This window comes from Notechis scutatus, chromosome 2 (assembly GCF_049901735.1).
Source record: "Notechis scutatus isolate UNSWTSFEM ecotype Mainland chromosome 2, rNotScu1.2, whole genome shotgun sequence".
In the NCBI taxonomy this organism is placed as follows: Eukaryota; Metazoa; Chordata; class Lepidosauria; order Squamata; family Elapidae; genus Notechis; species Notechis scutatus.
In genome coordinates this window covers 166,087,915-166,109,535 of record NC_142010.1, presented here as the reverse complement: position 1 = coordinate 166,109,535, position 21,621 = coordinate 166,087,915, and the positions used below count along the sequence as shown (strand labels likewise).

Below are 21,621 nucleotides of genomic sequence, written 5' to 3'. Positions count from 1 at the left end.
CTAAATAGTTTCTTATTTTATGCTCATTAACATCTTCCTTTTTATATAAATCTTCAAAATACTTATGAGCAATTTCTTTTTTCTGTTCTATCTCCTGCTGTATATCCCCCTTTCCATCTATTAGGTGATATATCAGTCTCTTTTCTTTCCTTTTTTTTTAGTTTATAAGATAGCCATCTTCCTGGCTTATTAGCATGCTCGAAATAAGTTTGTCTAGTCGAATTCAAATTTATAATCATTTTCTCTTGTTCAATTAAATTCAATTTATGTTTAGCTATCATTATCTGATTTTGCAATTTTGAATCCTTTGCGGTACTCTGTAATTGAGTTTCTAGTTCCTTAATTTTTTGTTGCAGTTTATTTTGTTGGGCATATTTTTCCTTATTCCTCTTGGCATTATAAGAGATTGTTATACCTCTTATTACTGCCTTCATTGTATCCCAAATGTTTTGTTTCGTGGTTACTCCATTATCATTTTCCTTTAAGAAATAATTTAATTCCTCCTTGAGTTTGTTAGTATATTCTTTCTCTTATTAATTGAGTATTTAACGTCCATCTTTTCTTTCCATATTATCTGAATTGGATTGTGGTCTGCCCATTCATTAGGTAAAATTTCAATCTCTTTTATCTCATTTGCTATTTCCCCATTCATCCATGCCATGTCAATTCGTGTCCATATTTGATGGGGATTTGAGTAGAATGTGAATTGTTTTTTCTCGGGGTGTAATCTTCTCCGGTGGCAAGGCAAGGACGAACAGAGGTGCAGAAGCCCATCCGTGGTTTCAGCTAATCTCTTCTTGTGGTTGGTGCGATCTTTTGAGGGTGCTTGAGTCCCGGAGAGATTCGTGCCGGTGCGGGGAAGACTTGGGCTGCAGTGTGGGGAAGGCAACCCCCCTGCAGCGAAGAGGAGCCCTCCAGAGCCCAACGAGCAAGAAACAGCCTCCTACCAATGGCGGCTCCGAAGTCCGGACTGCCACCGATGAAAGAAGCGAGTGAGTGACAGTTTGTGAGATCGTTGGGGAAGAGTGTGGTAGAGAAAATTAGCGGCGGAGAGGAGGATTGGAAAGTCATAGACTTGTATTAGGCTGTTACAAGTGTCTGTCTGGAGCCCTAAAAGAAAGCGGCCAAAAGCGGATGCGAGACAAGTGAAAGTGAAAGGGCTTGGCAGACAGGAGAGTGAGGACAATAACGAATAAAAGGGGAAATTTATGAGGTTGGGAGGCTAACGTCTGGAAAGAGTCTGGAAGTCGTGGAGGATTCGGACTATTCCATTTGATCTTTATTCTGATAGACTTTATTAAAGCGGAGACGGGAAGAAGATCAAAGTCGACGGAAAAGAGACAGCGCGGCGCCATAGGCGATACTTAGAAATCCTGAAGTTATCGTAACAATATAACTGATTTAACCAATATAAACCACTTAACAGACTTTGGGGAGAATACTGATCTATTTGAGGAGGTGGTTTCATCTGAAGAAAACCAGGACAAGTGAACTTAGGAACGGTAAGATAAAAAGCAAAATTGGAAGCTTTCGAATGAGTGGAGATACCGCGTAACTGCAGTCATTATTCAGCATTTTTACCTCCCCACTTCCAGTGCGTTTGGAGTGAAAGCTCTTAAATTTAGAGACGGAAAACCAAAATCTTACCTCTAAATTCCTTTTCCCCCTTTTCCCTTTACTCCCCTTTTTCTGTATACATTTGATCAATTTTTCTTCTTCTTCCTTTTTCCTTACTATTTGGTGTTATGATGAACTATCTCTCTTTCTTTATTCTCTCTTTATAATGATTATAAATATGCATACTAAGTAAAGGAATATCGATCGTTGTATTAGATCGTTAAATAATTGAATTAATTGATTTAATTGATTTATTAATAATAGTGATAGTTATATTTTAACTAGACATATAGGGGAAATAGTAAGAACATTAAGTATTAGCTAATTAATAAGTACAGAGTTCTATATATTAATATTACAATTTATTGTGTGACCACAATTACGAATGTAATATTGTCTGTGTTTAAGAATATTTAATATTTAAGATAAGGTTAGATAAATACACATATAGATTTATAATATTTAAATATAGTTGGATTTGACATAATATTTATTATATAAATATTTATTACATGAAGTGAAGTATAGAGGTTGAGCACAGACCCTACAAAATTATATATCTGATTTAGAATTTGGATCTAAAATAATATATATATATTCCAGTAACCAGTTAAGAACACAGCTACCCAGCAGATAGATAGATTAAGTAATTAGATACCGGTCAATCTTAACATAGAGGTTATAACACTGAATGTTAATTTGGGATAATATAATTAATATAGTTCAACAACAGAAACAAATCCTAAAAGAAATGACTTCCACAACTACTACGGCTCTGAAAACTGGAAGGAAGGTCACCCCAACATTAACAACTACGTTGGCAACAACTTCGCCCATGGCACAAAAAACCATAGAAGAAACATTACCAGTAGAGAAACAAGCCAATATCTCAAATGCCAACATCCAATCAATTTTGCTGACTTTACAGGAATCGATGATGAAGCTGCAAGAAACAATGATGAAAAACCATAATGAGACGAGATCAGATATCAATGAACTAAAAGAGGAGATGGGGAAATTAAAAGCAGAAATGAAAGCGGACATCTCTAAAGTAGAAGACAAAGTTGGAATATTACAGCAGGCCTTGGAGAAAAATGAAGCAACAATAAAAGAGGTAGAGAAAGGGTAGATGAAGAATTAAAGAATGCGAGTAAAGAAATGGAGGACTTACTGGTCTACCTAGAGATGGACAAGGCGGCTACATACTTGAGATTCCAAAATGTAGTGGAATCCAGAGAAGAAGACCTGGAACAACTAATGGCGGAAATACTGGCTGGATTATTGGAAACGGACAAAGATGACATCTTAAGGGAGTTTGATGAAGTTTATAGGGTTAGCACTAATTATGCGAGACGCCACAAATGCCCAAGAGAAGTCCATATACGATTTACGAGAAGGAGTGTCCGGGATATCATTTATAGAATGTCCAGAGATGGAACAATCACGTACAAAGGTAAAGAAATCTTGATTCTCAAACAAATACTGAGAAAAGTAAGAGAAAAAAGGCGAGACTACAAGTTCCTAGCAGCTTACTTAAATCAGAAAAGAATTGCATTTAAATGGCTAATCCCAGAAGGGATGTTAGTGTCTTGGAAAGAAAGGAAAATTAAAATAGATTCCATGGAAAAGGCCCAGGAATTCTATGAGCGGCTGGTGGGTCCGGAAGACCATAGCAGTAAGGAGGAACTGGAAACAAACTCCCAGGAAGATCACGGATATCACAAAAATAAAGATGGAACTGTAGGAAATCAAGGAAATACTCATTTACATCAGGAGACAGAAGAAACTACACACCTTCAGGCACAAGGAGAGATTGGAGTCGTTACAAGACAAAGAGTGAAACAGAATTAATTAAATGGAAGAAGAAAAACAACTACTATCAATTAATATAAATGGTTTAAACTCGACGATAAAAAGGAAAAGGATATTAGCTAAACTAATCAAACAAAATGCCGATATAATATGCCTACAAGAAACTCATATAAAGAAAACAGATGAAAAACACCTAGAATGTCCGAAATTAGGGAAGCTATTTACTGCACCAGCAGACACGGGGAAAAAGAAAGGGATTGCAGTATTTCAAGAGGATTTGAAAGCAGATTTAATATGGTCAGATTCTGAGGGAAGAACTCTGGTTTTGCAGATCTGGATCAATGCCATCCCAATTCTCTTAGTGGTAATCTACGCCCCGAATGGAGATCAAAAAGAGTTTTTTAAGCATCTTTATGGAAAAACAGTAGGATTGGAAAAAAGAAATATTTGTATCATAGGAGACTTCAATTCTATTGCTGATTATCAAAAAGACCACAGTAATGGGGGAAGAATAAAGGGGGGGAAAGAGAGCTTCCCAAGATTTGTAGGGAAACAATGTTCTTCTTGCAATACTTTTCCATTTTTCTTGGTTAAAGTGTCAAAACCAGGTTAGTGGTGCTGGACTCTCAATCATACAAACGGTGTTGTATAAACAAATTAAGGTATTTTCCATCCACAGCATTTTGCTGAAAGCTATGGGCTTTATTTCAAAATTATGTTTGCTATTTCTGCAGCTATGACTGGTATATAAAATATGTGCCTGAGCTTTGCTTTCACAGAATTGAAACAATATACACTAACAATAATAATGAGGATGATAGTACTGAAATGGTGCAATAATCTGGACAGGGCCATCTAAGTCAATCATTGCAGTTAGTGACTATCTGACACAACTAAATTTTGCACTAATAAATGCAGACCAGGATCTGCCTGTTTGAATTGTGCATTTAGGTACATAATGAAATCATAATTGTTCTTTGGTTGAAACCGCAAGAATTCCAGTACAGTCTCCAGGGCACCCTTGGTATTCATGGTTATTGTTCCATTTTGTTTTAGAAAGTTATTGAAAAGGGATTGGCTCCCTTGTTGTTTTTCTTAGATGTAACCATAGAGCCTCTATACCTTGGAACGGAATATTACATTTACTAGAGGGTAAAAAATAGATGTGGTGCCATGGGGGGGGGGGGGAATCAGTTTTCTTGGGTTACTGTTCTGACCCACGCTCTTTTCCAACAGATCAAACACAATCCAAAGGGAACAGAAACCTTTTAATGCTTCTGCAAAATAATTAACTATGATAAGCACAAGCCTTGCCAAACTGTGTGAGACCTGCCAAAAGATAACAGACAAGAAATAATTTGCAACACAAGAATCTTCAAATACAAACTCAGGATACTGGAATGCCCACGAGGCTGGAATTTCAAAATGTCTTTGCCTTCTGCAAAGAACATTCATTTCACAGCTGGCTTTTATCTTCTTGAAGGAGGGGCCATTACCTTGCAGCCTTACTCCCAAGTCGCACGTGCTGTTGTAGATGCTCTTTCCTGTGAGCAATCCTGTCCACACACGCACTTGGCACAGGCTCCTCGGGAACCTCCTCATCGCTGCTGCCAGCCCCACAATATCTGAAGGCAGCAGTCCACTCCCTAATGGTCCTGGCCCCTCATCTGAGTCCTTGCTCTCCTCAGCCGTCCACACCTGCTGTTGGCTAACCAAAACAGTTACTTGAGAGATTGGCTTACCTCAGTGGTTTCTACCTGTCTAATATGGACAGCCAAGATGGGCATCCTTCATGTCTTCTTGCCAAAGAATGCCAGTTGGCTTATCTTATGGGACATTCCCCCTCCAGAAATCTGGATGACCCCACCCTACTGGCCTTTACTAAAGCCCAGAAAACCTGGATATGCGACTGGGCCACCGCGGGTATGCAGGGACCAACTTCTTGGTTGTGTTAGTGATCTGGGCTGTTGTTTCTCAGTTGCCTTATTTTAACTTTTATAACATTTGTAGCTGTTTTATTTTAATTCTGTTTGCCACCTAGATTTGAGATGGGCAATCATATACCATACATTGGATAAAGAAATAAATGAATAAAATCCAAAGTTATTCCAAGATTCCCAGTGAACTCTATCACTCTATATACAGTAATTATATAAATTTACATTAAAATACATGGCTTCAAATACATGGCTGCCCATAATGACATTATGGCTGCATCAATATTTGGAAGATTTGATATTTAATAAATAGCTTGATTAATACAACATAGTGCTTCCTATGCTATGTTTTCTCAAACTTTTCTTGCCGAAAGCCCCCCTAGAAAACACATTTGTTTCCCTTCCTTCTGCTATTTATTTTTGATCTACTTCCAGCCCTCTGCTTCTGTGCCACTCTTTCCCTGCCGAATTCATTTCTCCTAACTTTATAGTGGTCCCATATTTATGGAGTCAGGCCACATATGGCCACCACTAGCTAAGGGTTACTACTTCAAAAATGCTCTTGAGTCAGTGTTAATAAATATGTTGATACAATCAACTATAATGGGGAGAAGGAGTGAATGTGAAGAACAGGAGGAAGAGCTGCAACCAAGACAAAGGCCAGATTTAAAAAATCTGAGTCTGGGGCAGAAATGTAATTTGAGAAAATACCTCAGACAGGAGCCTCCCTACTTCTCATAAAGATAAAGGGAGGCAGACGGAAGCACATTCTAACCTGCAAGATTGACCTCATTATAAAACTATTATTAGCCTAGGACTAATTCTAGTTAGTATTACTTTAACTAGGACTTTGGTTTATAAGCCACTGTACTTCAAGGACTGACATGTATAATGGGAGGGTATTTAGAACTTATTGCCGCTTTTACTGATTTTCCTCCTTTTTCATAAAAAATAATTTTATTCTTGGGGGTTTTTTTAAACTGTTTCCCCCCCCTTTTTTTTCCTTATTTTTTTCTCTGTTCATTTCCTTTTCTTCTCCATTACATGATTATGTTAATTTATTTTTGGAATATTGGATCAACAGTACCATAATTGTACAAGGACAAGGAGAAGAAATCCACAGATTGCCCATGGACCTCAATGTTCCTTCTATAGCCTCTAGAATACCTTAGGTGCCTTTGACCAGCTCTAAATGGGGTAGGATCAATCTTTTTTACCCTTTTTATATTTTTAATGACAAGATGTTATGGCACCTATTTCCCCTCTTAAAAACACCCCAATTCGGCCACCTTTAAATAAACCAAACAAGTGAAATCGCAAATACTTATTTCACAGGACACTACATGAGCCAAGAGGCATACAAATTAGTCGGGGTCTTGACTGAAAGACTGAGCACCCAAACAGGCAAAAATGCAAGGCTCCTTCATAAGAAATGGGCACTATTCCAGAACTTAACGGTTTTTATCTTACATATATCTGAAATGGGAGGAAATAGCTCTATATGTTTTATTTTTCTTCCAAACAAAAGTATTCAGTTGAGTTTCAGGTATTTTAAAATAAATATGGAGGGTATAGAATAAACTACCATTCCGCATTCTCATTACCGACAAGTCTAGAAAGTTTCTGATTTCAGGAGAGAAAATATTGATGAAAGGAGCATTTTTCCATAAGCCTCATGATGGAATATCATAGTAATAACAGGATGAAAAGAATTCCTGCCACTGAACTTGTTAAACAATATTCCAATTTGCCATTTCTATGTGACTGGAAATTTTATCTAGAAATGATAAACTACTTATCTAAAGAAATATGGCGAAGAAAACTGCACAATGCATTCACCAGCGATTGAGCTCATCATGAAGAAACTGGACCTTTTTTAAATTTTAAAGAATTCAGAAATTTTGGCAATATAAGAAAAGTAAAATGGAAGTACTTTTTAAGAGTCTTGATGTGCATAATGCATATACACAATGCATATATCCACATGAATAAAAAGGCAGAACTTTGACCTGAAGGAAATTCAATAAAGTAAGATATATAGAAACCATTTATATTTAATATAAATAATATAACATAATATACAATAATTTAATATTTCAGCACACTAATGTTAATTTTTAAAGGGATGTACATAGCTAAAATAAAAAAAAGATATTAAATTATAATAAAATTATAGTAAATTAAACCCACTTTACTTGAAACATCTTAAAAGTGATGGAAAGAGATTAGGCCATTTTTATACAGAGCATTCACATGAGGAATTATATTCAATCTGCAAATTCAAAAAGCTAAAAAGTGCTTCAACCCCTTGATTCAAACTGGTACTTCAAAGCAAATTCCCATTTCAATCCATAAGTGGGGTCAGGGGCACAGAATCTGCACTGAATAGATTTTGCCTTCAGCTGCCTTGTAAGTTTTGCATAGTCTTATCCATTTTGGCAACTGATTTGTAAATAATAATTGCAATTCCCAAAGTTGTACATGATGAGTATGGACTAAACCAAATGAGGCATGATGTAATATCAGAATTATATCATAACCTAACATTATATATTATATTATTATATAAATTATATTTTGCTCCTAGGCTACAGGTGATGGGGCATTTTTTAAAAGAGCTTTGAGATAATTCAGGCATACAATTGCAAAATGCTGTTGTTTTAGAGTTCAGTAAAATTAGCTTTCTTGTAGAGCTGATTTCATGATCTGGTCTACCTAGTGGGGCTGAAAATATTCAACTTGCATGTGACCTGATTGGTACAATCGTTTTTTCCCCTCAAATTTCACATCACCCTTCATGGTTGTATGAATGCCTAGTGTCAGACATGTCCACACGTGAAGGGTCAATTAAATTAATTTATTGTTCATGCACAGGAATCTTCTCAAATAACAGTCTGCACTTTCTTAGAGAGTCAGATAAGCATCAATGGCATTCAAAGGGGGTTGGGCTTAGTTGTCTTGTGGCTACGTAGGAATTATAGGCTCATCCCTTTTTCACTCCACTTCCAGGTTCTGCCGTCCCTTATCCTACACCTAATTAGAATTGCACTTTACTGCAGAACTCGAACCATAAATATTCTTATTAGGAATAATTAAGGGAAAATTGAGTACGGTCATCTGATACATCATTATACATATCATAACTGCAGCGAGAATAGCCTTTGCAAAGGGATGGAAGAAAGAAAAGATACCATCTGAAGAAGACTTGACATAAAAAATAATGGATTGTGCGGAACTGGATAAATTCACAATGGAATTAAGAGGCAAAGATGATTCGGATTATTATGTGGTTTGGGATAGGTGGTACAAATGGATGGAAGATAGAAATAAGAGTTGATGTTTATATATAAAAGATGTATGTATTAATAACGACACAAGCACAGTTAATGTGAATAGAGATTTGTATTTTTGTTTTTTAAAAGTAAAATAATAATTTTAAAAAATAGAATTATACTTCACTGCAGAAATGGTTTCTCTGCAGAAAAGGTTTAATACATCATCATCATCAAATATTGCTTACCAGTAGAGCTCAACATATATTACTTTAATTACCAAGTGTCCTTTTATATGTTTTTGGCATTTTATTCTGGAGGCTATAAATCTCCTTGCATATTACTTGTTGCCCTGTTTAAACACTGATATGTTGTTAAAAGATTTCCCAAATATACAGAGCCATTTAAAAGAGCATGAGCTATACTGTACTGTAAACATGAATATCTAAACGCTGAAAGTAAGAAGTCTTTACATTTGTAAAAAAATAAATGCTAAGGGAACAGAACTAACATATTACATAGCATAATGTAAATAATTAAAAGTGAATTGTAACCATTGTCTTTGTCTTAAAATAAATAATTAAATGAATAACAATGATAACATTTCATCCCAGATCCTTGGGGAAAACTCAATACATGAATAAAAATGGCAAATCTAATCTAAACATCTGGCTGACTGTGATAAACCATAATAATTTAAATAAATCCAAAGCTATAGTAGTTTGATTTTTAAAAAAGGCACATACAGAGGCCATAAGAAAAAAATGGACTGGATAAATGCAGTTGTTGAAGTATTAATATTCAGTGTTCTTCCTATATGCTAATATCTAGGTCACTAATGGCCCCTACATACTTTCCTGTAGCTACAACATTAATTGCTAAACCATTTTATATATATATACATACACTTAAGTTTTCGCGGGTACTTACATGTATGGTATTCAGCTTTGTTCAGGTATTTTCCCACGTCATTATAGTTGTGCTTTTAAAGTTGTAGCAACGTTTCAGCAGAATCTCATCTGCCATCATCAGGCTTCTGTATTGTGTTCATCTGTGAGTCAGACTTTCACAGCCGTTTCTGTTTTAAATTTGGTGCTAGCCTACTGCTGTACCAGAATGGTTTTTTCTTCATCCTGATTGGTTGGGAGTCTTGGTCTGTGTTTATTGGTCTTGGAGTTTGCTGTGTTCTGCTTGATTAGTGTTTCTAATATCTTCTGTCTGTTTTGTAGCTTTTTTTGTCTTGATTGGCTGGCAACATTGTGTTTCCTGTATTGGAGGCTTTTAGCGCGGCTTGGCTTCGAGTAAACGGACGGCTATCATTTATTAGGAAGCTAGGTTTCATCTGGGTGCCTGGTTGGGGTGTGTTTGATCTGGAGGTATCAGGGGGAGTCTGTTTGTGCCCATGTGTTTGCCTGGCTTGTGGTGTGGAGATTTTTTTTGTTTGAGAGTGCAGGCTTCCAGATAATTGACAGTCTGGTGGAGTCATCTCTTCTATTCATGCTTTCAGGTCTTTTTTCAATCTCTATGGCTTCTCTGATAATTCTGTAGCTGGGGTTTTCTATAGTGGCTAGGATTTTGGTGCCATTGAAGTTGATACTATGACCTGTGGCTTTCATGTGTTGGACTAGTGAGGAAGTGTGTTCCAGCTTTTTTTACTGCATTTTTGTGTTCATCCAGGCAGATACTTATTCTTCTATTGGTCTGTCCAATGTATGTGGCAGGGAATGATGCACAGGGGACTTCATATATGCCTTGGTTTTCCAGGTCAATTTTATCTTTGGTGTTTCTTAGCATGGCTGCTATTTTTCTGTCTGTTTTGAAGGCAGTCTTGATGTGATGTGTTGCCCTCAACGAACACTATACAGAAGCCTGATGATGGCAGATGAGATTCTGCCAAAACGTTGCTACAACTTTAAAAGTACAACTATAATGATGTGGGAAAATACCTGAACAAAGCTGAATACCATACATATAAATACCCATGAAAACTTAAGAAAATATATGTGTGTGTTTGTGTGTGTGTGTGTGTGTGTGTATGGCATTCAGCTTTGTTCAGGTATTTTCCCACGTCATTATAGTTGTGCTTTTAAAGTTGTAGCAACATTTCGGCAGAATCTCATCTGCCATCATCAGGCTTCTGATGATGTATATACATACATACATATACATATATACATACATACATACATACATACATACATACATACATACATACACATATACATACATATATATACCACAAGTATTCTCTTATGAAATATATCTTTCTAGAGTTGTAACGATTGTTACCTGGATGATTCACAAACTGTGTATCCCCATAAAATACAACATTCTCATGGATACTGAGAACAGGTGTATTTACAACTCAACCCAATAAAAGTGGGATGTGAAATCAAACAGAATAGCAATCATTTGGATTGATATATGCATTTGAATTTGAAGGCTTATTGTACACTCCTATATACTCCTGTGCAGATTCCTTCTCAAAGATAAAACAATACTTTGTCAATTGCCAAATGTAGGGACATCCTCAACTTAAGTCTCTGTAATCATTGATATATAGCAATAGCAATCACACTTAGACTTATATACCACTTTATACCATTTTACAGGCCTCTCTAAGCGGTTTACAGAGTCAGCATATTGCCCCCAACAAGGATTTTATCCACCTCAGAAGGATGGAAAGCTGAGTCAACCTTGAGCCTAGTGGGAGTCAACCTTCCAAATTGCAGTAGGAATAACTTGCAGTACTGCACTCTAACCACTGCGCCATATTCTATTGGCCGGTGACCAGTATTCTGTGCTCTTAGCAACAGGAGACCAGTGATTCTTTATAGCATGTTAGCTTTAAGAATTTTATTGTTAGAATCTCTTCAATTTTTGGAGAGTTCTTGTTTGAGTTTTTCTATATTAGTGAAAGAAATAGCTGAATCAAGCAGCTTATGTGTTTTCGGTAATACAGTTGTTTCAACTGGGTGGTCTAAGAGCACAATCTCTCTAACCAATTTTTAAAAAAGATTTATAAATATCGAATATTCTGTTGGGTTTTTAGTGGATTGAGAATTTATACTTCACAAGAGCTGCCTGTCTTTCTGATCCTTGCAACCTCTTAAAGGGAAATTGGCCAAGATACCTGGGATCTCTCTGTGGAAATGCTGCACACAGGGCTCCCTGCCAGGAGCAATGCAATCTGCTTTGCCATGGGGATTTGTGGTGGGGGTTCCTTTGTGGTGGCTACAATTTGGGATAGAAGGAAATACTAAAGTTCACTCACTGGAAACACATGTGCACTGCACACATGCAGAATAAGCGATTGGAACCATAAAAAGACCTTGGTTTATATGCAAACTGATAAGAGCTAACCCAGAGTTCCTTTGTTAATGTTAAGAACTTGTTTTGATATGCATTTTTATTTGAAGTAATAATACTTAATATACTATGAACTAAATCTATATTTTTCTCACCATTTAGTCAGTATATGTCTAGAGAAAATAAAAGTAGATGGTACTATAAAATCATTCCTTTTCAAAGGCGAAGGAATAGATTTGCAGCAATTCTTCCATTTCCCCCTAATTGCTGTTTCCTCTCAGAATTGCTTCAGCAATTTTGGGGGTATCTTTGAAGCACATTTTAAGAGGGGAAGGTGAAGTGGAAAGAGAATCACCAAGAAAGACCATTTCAGTGATGAATTACTTCTATTGGCAGAGAGACAAACCAAGCTGGATACCATCCAACAGAATAATGTAAGGATCAGCCAAGCCCTCTATTTGTTACAATTTTATTATATATTTCCTCATTTAAACTATTTGCGTAATATACAATAAGTATATGTACAAATATGCTGAATTTAAGATAATAAGTATTACCTTTAACTCTTATTGTTTATTTCTGGATTTGGGGGTCTGGGAAGAGCACTCCAACATTGCCAAACTTTGCTTCAACCCATTCTTGTATCATTATTTTAAATCATCAACATCAACAATAACATCATTATCAACATCATCAGAAAAAACAAGAATTTATATGAATATTTTCCAGTTGTAGATTAGAATTACACTTCTAAATAGTCTTCCGGTTGAGATTCATGACAGTAGGACATTTTTTTTTCAACTATGGGACTTTAAACTATTGTAGTATTCATGGGAAATGGATATGCTTCCAAAGTATAGGTTCTACATTTTTGCGATCAAAATAGCACATTATATTCTTTGGCAGCTAAACAAAAAAAAAGTTACAAATCAAAATCTGGCCCCAAAGAAACCACATCATATTAAATATGATCTTTCTTTTTGTAAAATGAGTGCCTATATACATTTGATTAATAAACAAATAAAATAAATGAACTTTGAACATTTCAGTAATTAGCTGAACACTTAATCACACGAGTTTTATTGGTTTTGACTGTGATTTATATTTGCTGTTTCACACCTTGTTTCAATCTGTTTTTGAGCTGATCCAGGACTGTAATAAACAATATTGTCTTTTTTGTCTTAAACCCTCATTTTCCTCCTGAGAAGGCACATAGGTCTCCAATATATTTAAAGTAATAGTAATGGTGGTAATGCTGAGGATGAAGAAGAAGATGATGATACTATTTTGTTGAATGAACCATGATCTATCCATTGAAATATAACTTATGATTGCCAGAACATTTTTCATTGGCATTGATTTATTGAACATTCCGATTTCATGCCTCCCTTCAGTCCCAATTTCTAATGACATGTATTCCATATCACGTGACATACTCAGGTTACAAACGTCTGTTACTTATTCTCTATGCTCACACGATATTAATACTTTGTGCGTGCATGGTTCATATTTGAATCCCATTCCTTCTTTTTGGAAAATTTAAATATGGCAACTTTGTCACAATAATATTTATTTCTTATTCAGAATCTTGGCACCTGGCAGTATAGACGGTTTTATTTGCAAAATGCCATGCAAATTGATCACAACAGGAATTCTGACAAGTAACCTCCTAAGGCTATATGGAAAAGATTACCATTCAGAGGAGCTCCATGGGGCTGAGTTTTCAGATATGATTAATGGTAGAAACATTTAATATTGATAATCTACAGGTTTGTAACTGAAAATTATATCCTCAATTCCTGTGCCCATCTCTTTGAATTTGCTTCCAAACATTGAATAAACACTGAACTGTGTCTGTGTGTTTCAGGGGAGATTGAATTGTTCCTATTTTCCTGCAATGTTAAGAGACATCTAACTTGTTGCCTGCCTTGTAGTCAAACTGAGGAACAGAGACTGACTCCTGATAGTGTTTTGCAGTTCGTTGTAGGAGTTGATTTGTCAAGCTTTCCTCAACAAATTTACTGGGAGTTGTAACTGTGGCGCTGACATTTAAAATCTCTTAGAAATCTAACCTCGGTACGTCTATAGAGTTACAATTTTCAGAGCTGCTCTGATAGAAGAAATGATTCTTAAAATGCTATGTGTATAATGTAGGAATCTTTAATAAAGAAAATAGAAAATAAAGATGTGAAACACATCATAAAAAAAGTAATAAGTATTTTAAAATGTACCTAGTATTACAGTTTGTTGAAATGAAAGCTGGATGCAAGGTCAGAAAGGTATAAAATAGATGCCCCAAGAGAAATTAACTCCTATTTTCCTTCTCATTTTGGCTCTTCCAAAACCATCGTGGCAGCATCTGGAAGAATACTAAATATGCTTTCCAGATGAAGTCACATTCAAAAGATTATGTTTACATATGATGCTGGCCATCACTGTCCATAATCCAACTTTCATTGTGTAATTTGTTTGTGGCCCTCAAACAAACATAATGGAAATAAATATTTCATATAAATGGTATTAAAAGATAAAGTTTTCCCAGTCAATCTTGTCTGACTCTAGGGCATAGTGCTCATCTCTATTTCTATTTCCGTGGTCATGTAGCCAGCATGGCTATACTGGTCAAAGATGCTTGAAACGCTGTTATCTTCCCACCTAAGTGGCACCTATTAATCTACTTTCATTTGCATGTTTCAAACTGCAAGAGCTGGGGCAAGTAACAGGAATTCTCCTGTTGTGTGTCACTCAGGTCTGAAAACCAGGCTGTCAGCTTTCCAGCTAGCAAACTCAGTGTTTTTATCCGCTGAGCCATCACACCCACTATATAAGTGGTATTATTCTATCCATATTGTAAAAAGGGAAATATCCACTGCCAAACTGTTTCCATGGGGTTACATTCATGTTCCTCCTCCCCACCCTTCCTTCTTAATTTTATTTCTGAAAACTAGTATGCTGTCTTTGTTAAAATCATGTTCAAGTCTTCTTTTTAGAGATAGAGGCTCCTTGTGTGACTTTAGGCAAGTTTCTCATTCTATCTCACAGTACTATGCTTGGGTAAATAAAAAAGGGAGCACTTACCATGACATTTGTAGCTATGAGAAAGGAGATGAAATATACATCTAACACATAAATCAGTGCATATCCCAATTTCCTAAGTGTGCCTCTGACTTAACTCCAGTTTCATCCTTACAGCAACCCTTTGGGCCAAAAGAGAGTGACTGGACAAAGGTCTCCTGAATCCTAGTCTAGCACATTAAACCTGACATACTCTACTAGTTCAGTTCTCAATCATTTGTGCATCTGTGCTTTTCATATGGAATTTCCCCATCCTCTAGTAATGTGTATAGAAAACATTGGGCCCTAAGATCACAAATATTGGCCTAGATGGCACTAGTACCTGTAATCAATACTGTGAAGCTTGCTGTCGTTTATTTCCTGTTGGTTATTGGTTGATTGCATTCTCTATTGGTGGAACCTTATTCTTAGCCACCATCCACCTTACTATTTCTTCTGGAAATTAAAACTGGGTCCCACTGGTGAGAGTAACCATCCAGTAGACCTTACTTGGAAATACAATGCCAGCAAGTGGTTGACACTTGTGATACTATGACTCTTGGGAAAATTTGTTAACCTTCGAAAGAGGTCTCTGAGGCAGAAATACTTTCAAGTTTTACAAGATGGTGAAGTCCCCTTTGGTTCTTTCAAAAAGCATTAGCAGAGGTCAGATTAACAAGTCAACACTGTAACTGGAGATGAGCAGGATTCCTCAAACTGGGGCTGAAAAGAAAAGAATGAGGGAGGGAATTGGGTGTGAGGATGAAAAGCTCCCAACACAACCTGACTCTGATCTTTCTCCTTGGTTTGGCCTGGGGCATACTAGATAAGGTGAAGGGAAATTGTAAAATTAGACCTGGCAACCTTCACAGAGAGGCCCAGCACAAGCTCCTTGGCCTGAGGGAAGCTGAGAAAGTTTGAGGAATTGTGGGGGAAAAAGATCTTGGCAGGCTAACTTCCTGTGGCGGCATCCAAGGCTAATTAGTTTTCAGTGTTCTGTGTGTGCTTGAATGGAAACGAGCCAGCACTGAGAGGCATTAGATGAGGAAATCAAAACCACATGGACTAAAGAAGAAGAAGAAGGAGAAGGAGAAAAAAGGGGGTCCTTTTTAGCTACATTTTCTTTTTTCCAAAGAGGGAGTCAGACCGTTTCTTTTCATGAACACTAAATCACTGCTGCTCCCCTGTCTATCACATCTCACATCTGCCTCAGAACTCATTAAACATCAAAAGGCAGCTCGATCAGTTCTGCTTAGTTAGAAGTCTAAGTTACTAGAAATCTAACCAGAAAAGATTTTGTATGTTTTTAATAACAGCTTAAGGAACTTCTTAGCACTCTATAAATTACTTAATGCAACAAACTCTTCCTGTGGACTAGCAAATGTTTTATAGAGAGAATAAATACTGCCTTAACAGGCTTGTGGTGAGCCCACAGCCATAGATAAGAAATTTAAATGAAACTTTAATTCAAATTTCAATTCATATACAGTATTTTATGCATGCAGTTGTGTGGGTGGGTGTGAATGTATTCTCTTCAGAATTCTTGAAGCTATTCATACTTATTATTATTATTACTATTCCAAATTGACTTTTTCTTACTGTGATGCTTTATATTTTCTCTCTCTTCATTCTGCCAGATTTGTTAAGTAATCTGCAGATAATTCCTGAATTTATTAAATAGAAGACTAATATCTCCCCCCCCAATAATTCATCTTTGAAATAGTGGGGTCATTTTATGTTTGTTGACAATATGGTAAATGAGGCAGATGACTTTTTCTTTCCTATTATTCTTAGAAGGAGGGCCTCTTGAATTTACAATTGTCTTCCTTTCAAATAAATATAATTCTTTTTGGTTGCAATACATTTCTTCTATAACATAAAATACCACATCATTAATTGGCTATACAATATGTGACAGATTCACTTATTCTCCACAGGGTCAACAAGGACTGAAATATGCCATTTCTTGGGGAAACATTGGATAAAAGCTTGCCCAATGATATTTAACAAACAAAACAAAAAGTGCCATGGGGAGTGACAAACTTAAATGGAGAAGTTAGAAAGGGAGAAGGGTTGCTTAACACTTTTTCCTTAGTTTGCTTTCCAGTTGGATATTGCCTTCTCCAAGGAAATATTGAATTTTGCTTTCTAAGGAAAAAATATAATTACCCCATTGGGAAGACAAGCAGCTGGAACATATGGACAGAGTACAAAAGATATGCAGTTTTTGTGAACCAATGTATTCACCTTAAGACAGTGAACTCACATATTTATCTTTTCTTTAAAAATAGCAGTAGAACACACCACACACACACACACACACACACACACACACAAAACTATATATCTTTTTAATTTTAATCAAAGAGAGTATATAAATGCAATTTATAATAGATATCAAAACACAATGCATGAAGCAAAGGAGTTCTTTACTCTTGCCAATGCCATTAAATTCTACTGAATATAGACCAGATGCATACAGTATATTCAAAAAGTGGATTATTCAGACCATTTTTGATGAATTTTCATATTGCTCAATGATTCTTCTCTAGTGGCTATTTACATGAGTAAATGCTGGTTTTCCAAACCACAACGTTCATGACAGAGGCACAAAATTCATACTTTTATTTTCACTGACATCCAGCATGTGAAAATCAGGGCAAGCAAAGGAAAGTTTCTCTGAACACAAGCTGAGATTTGAGAGTCTAAAGACTTGCCAAAACATAGTGTGCAATCAAATTATATCATTAAGCCCTCCAAGAAGAATTGTTGGAAGATTGGGGATAATTTATAGAGGCTGTTGCCAGATGCATTTTTCATTAAATAGGTCATGTGGAATAGGTCATCACATACATACATACATGCATAAGTACACACTCCTTTAGATGTTTTCTATTTCTCCCCCTCCCTCCTTTATTTCATGCATGAATTAGGCTGGTATTCAGTTTAGTTGGGAGAGAATCCTGGAAAAATTCAAGTTTACTGTGTTCATTACTTCATATGTAAAAAAGAAAAAAGCGCATGACAGAGAAGGTAACAGCCTCTTTCTTGGTGGAAAGCAAATAATTTAGGCACAATTCTTATTGCGGTAGTAAAGTTGTATTTAGGCTGAATCATTTTATATTATTAAATCTTCTGTATGAAATGTCCTTTTAGAAAATTGTCATATCACGAACTCTTCTATGTTATTTTCAACACACAGACACAGATTTAATTTTTTTGTTGATATAAAAGAACGCTCATCATGTTAGTCTTTACCTAATGTCTTACATGGCACAGATCAAGAAATCTACAACATAAAGGAAGACGATGGTGCCCTGGTCAAAGAAAAGAGAGTGGAAAGTTGGAAAAGAAACAGAAAAGTTGGCAAGAAACAGGAGAAATCACAGAAATTGTTACAATTTTTGATTGGGAGCCACCCAGAGTTATAGAATGAGCAGCTATGTAAACATTTTAAATAAATATATAAATAAAATGCCAACAGAAATAGGATTTTTTTTCTGGGAAGCAAAAAAAAGATGCAACCTGTCTGGAGAAGAGGACATTCTTGGTTAAGTCAATGAAGATTCTCAGTCATCCTGGAAGTCGAGTCATGGCAACTGAATTTCTTTTCTTTTTGGTCTGAAATGTTTCACTGTGCTTCAAATGAAAAATAAAAGACATTGCCACGATTCAACTTCCAAGTTCCTGGCTAAGACTTCATAGCCATTCCTGGTCCATTCCACATGCTATGCTGCCTCCTCCTGTCCTATAAAGCCATAAAAGTCTGCTTCTGCTGCTGTGTCAAATACAACCCCTTCCTCCTTTCTTGCCAAGTGCCATAAAATGCAGGAAGGTCTGTCCTGAAAATATCTTGTTGCCTGAGACCTTCCTGCATCTTCTCTTGTGTATTCTCTGCGCTCTTCCATATGGTCCTAACTATAAGAAACCTAGAAAAGAAGCAGCAGCAGGAGAATTGTGGGTATTCATGGGGTGTAACAAAGGATAAAGTAAACAAAAAAGGAAATAGAAATGTGAAGAAAGAGAGTTCTCTCCAGCTGGATCTAGTTCTGCCGAGGTACACCAGTCATTTTTCAGAAAGTGCATAAATCCTGGGGATGATACATGAAAGTAACCAAAAATTGGTTCTTGCTGTAAATAAGTTTTGCAAATTATGAAAATGCAACTCAGTGTTTCAAGTGATAGTTCAGATGGGAGAGGAAATGAAGCTCCAGGATCTAGTTTCCTTATCCTATCTCTCCACTGGTCTGAATAACATAGTAAAAAGATGGAGATGGAACATTCAGTTTAGCAGAATAGGGTGTGAACCAGGGGTGGGATCATTTTTTTTAACCGGTTCTGTGGGCGTGGCTTAGTTGGTGGGCGTGGCTTGGTGGTCATGTGACTGGGTGGACATGGCTTGGTGGTCATGTTGGCTGGGCATGGCCAACTCAATATCACTCACATCGAGGCACAATCTCCTCACCTGGCCTCTCATGACTGTGGGGATGCTGCAACAGTCGTAAGTGTGAAAAAAGGTCATAAGTCACTTTTTTCAGTGCCATTGTAACTTTGAATGGTCACTCCACACAAGCAAAGTACTAGCAAAGGAAGGGGAAAAAACTCCAGACGTTCCTGAGACAGGAAGTCTAGTCCTGCCAGCTTTGCTGGCTGGGGCATTCTGGGAGTTGAAGTCCTCCAGGCTTAAAGTTGCCAAGGTTGGAGACCCCTGTTCTAGAGAACTACTGATGCCAGTAAGGACAGAGGCAGAATTCAGACCTATGAAGTTGGCACAATATTCAGAATAAATTATAATGGTGACTGGTATCACAACTCTTGCAGAATATAGAAGAATATTCTGGGAAGAATAAATGAACATGTTTGATTTGTGGTCCCACCGTGCTTTATTTAATGCATTTGCTGATGTGTCTATCCCACCCTACTTTCTGTACAAATGGTTTCATGGAAAATGGCTCCTGTCACTCACTGTTTTTCTGCTGTGAGCCAGCCCTAGGATCCTTTCACTTCTCCAATGCTTTGTTTCACTTATGCACAAAGTCCCCAAGTGATTAACTCCTTTCATGTCTTTCTTGGGCTTCTTCAGCTATGCAGTTACCAATCTGAGGTATGAAATTCTACAAATGTGTTCCTGAAAAGACCATATGACTCAATAGAGGCATACAAACTTGAAGAAAAATGAAAATATTATGTTGTCTCATTTCATTGTCACTAACAGTAGAATTCTGCACCATACCAAGACGGTGATGTTTTGTTTGATGTAGGGCTCATGGGGCCATCTCTTCAAAAATAAGATAATTGCACCCAAAGTATGTTAGACGTCATTTCGCTAGTCAGAGTGTCCAAAAAAAAATGTTGCCCTTTTCAGATATCATAAGGTAAGACAATAGCTCCTCAGAAGCAGGCTCACTGGAAGAAAAAATTGGCAGCACTTCAGAATGGCCTTATTTCACTTGTGAAAGGAAGTTAAGAGGAAGCCAATGAGGGCCAGGTTTCAGGAACCCTGATCAGCAAAGTTTTTATAGATTGTGTGTGAGGGAGTTGGAGCTTGCAAGGAGGCAGGGTAAAACTCATTCCTGTTCACAGCAAAATTTAAGGGTGGTTATAGGAATGATGATAGGAGTCTTCAAAAATCTGTCATGACAACAGTTGCTGTGTAAAGATTGATAATGGAGCCCCCAACTTTTTCAACATTGAAACTGGTATTAGACAGGGTTCCATGTTATCACCTTTTCTGTTTCTCCTCACCATATACTTTGTTATGTGGTTTATGGGTCAAATGCTGGAATTACCTGGAAGAACCACACAAGGCTCCGAGACCTTGATTTTGCTGACAATGTTGCATTCCTGTTAGCAACTAGCGCCTCCTTGCAGGACATGACTACCAACTTAGACAATGAGGCTAGAAAGTATGACTACGTATTAGTGCAGCTAAGACCAGTCGTGTTGATTGGGAGTCACCCTCCCAATATATTAATCACAATTGTCTGTCAGCCAATAGAACATGTGCAACAGTTTACATATCTCAGTAGCATCTTATCACAAGATGGCAGCATAGATGGGGATATCAAACACAAAAATTGAGAAAGTCTCAGCAGTATTCCAGGGCTTATGACCTATTTGATCAGCTCCAACAATAGATAAGAAGACCAAGTTACAGCTTTATAAGACAATCATTGTGCCGACAGCGATCTTTGCCAGTGAAGCACGCACAGCACAAAAACTCTGTGTATTCCATCAAAGTTGCCTACAGAAAATTATGGGTGTCACTTGGCATGAGCGTGTCACCAATGAGGAAATGTTCCAGCTCAGTGGATCCAGGAAGTTGCAAGAATTGTGACAGAATGTCAAATGCACCTAGCTGGCCACATTTTTTGTTTGTTACCGGTAGAACATTGATACCCCCAAAATACTGTAAGATGAGAGCAGCCAGAGGGAAAGCAAAGGTGGGGTAGACCACGCCTAACTTGGCATCGGCCATTTAAAGATGACTTACAATGGGAAGATGCCAAAGATGCTGCTGTGGATAGGATTCATTGAAAGAAGCTTGATGCCCTATGCATTTCATGCAAAAGGAACCGATGATGATGATAGGAGTGCCACTTTTTTTTTACTCTAATGGA

The 21,621-nt window shown here is 36.9% G+C and overlaps 1 long non-coding RNA gene across 1 annotated transcript in view; it reads left to right on the top strand.

Annotated features, from left to right (window-relative positions):
• LOC148132387 (uncharacterized) overlaps positions 1 to 21,621 on the top strand; it is a 131,063-nt gene that overhangs the window by 108,378 nt on the left and 1,064 nt on the right. The gene's annotated exons all lie outside the window — the stretch shown is intronic.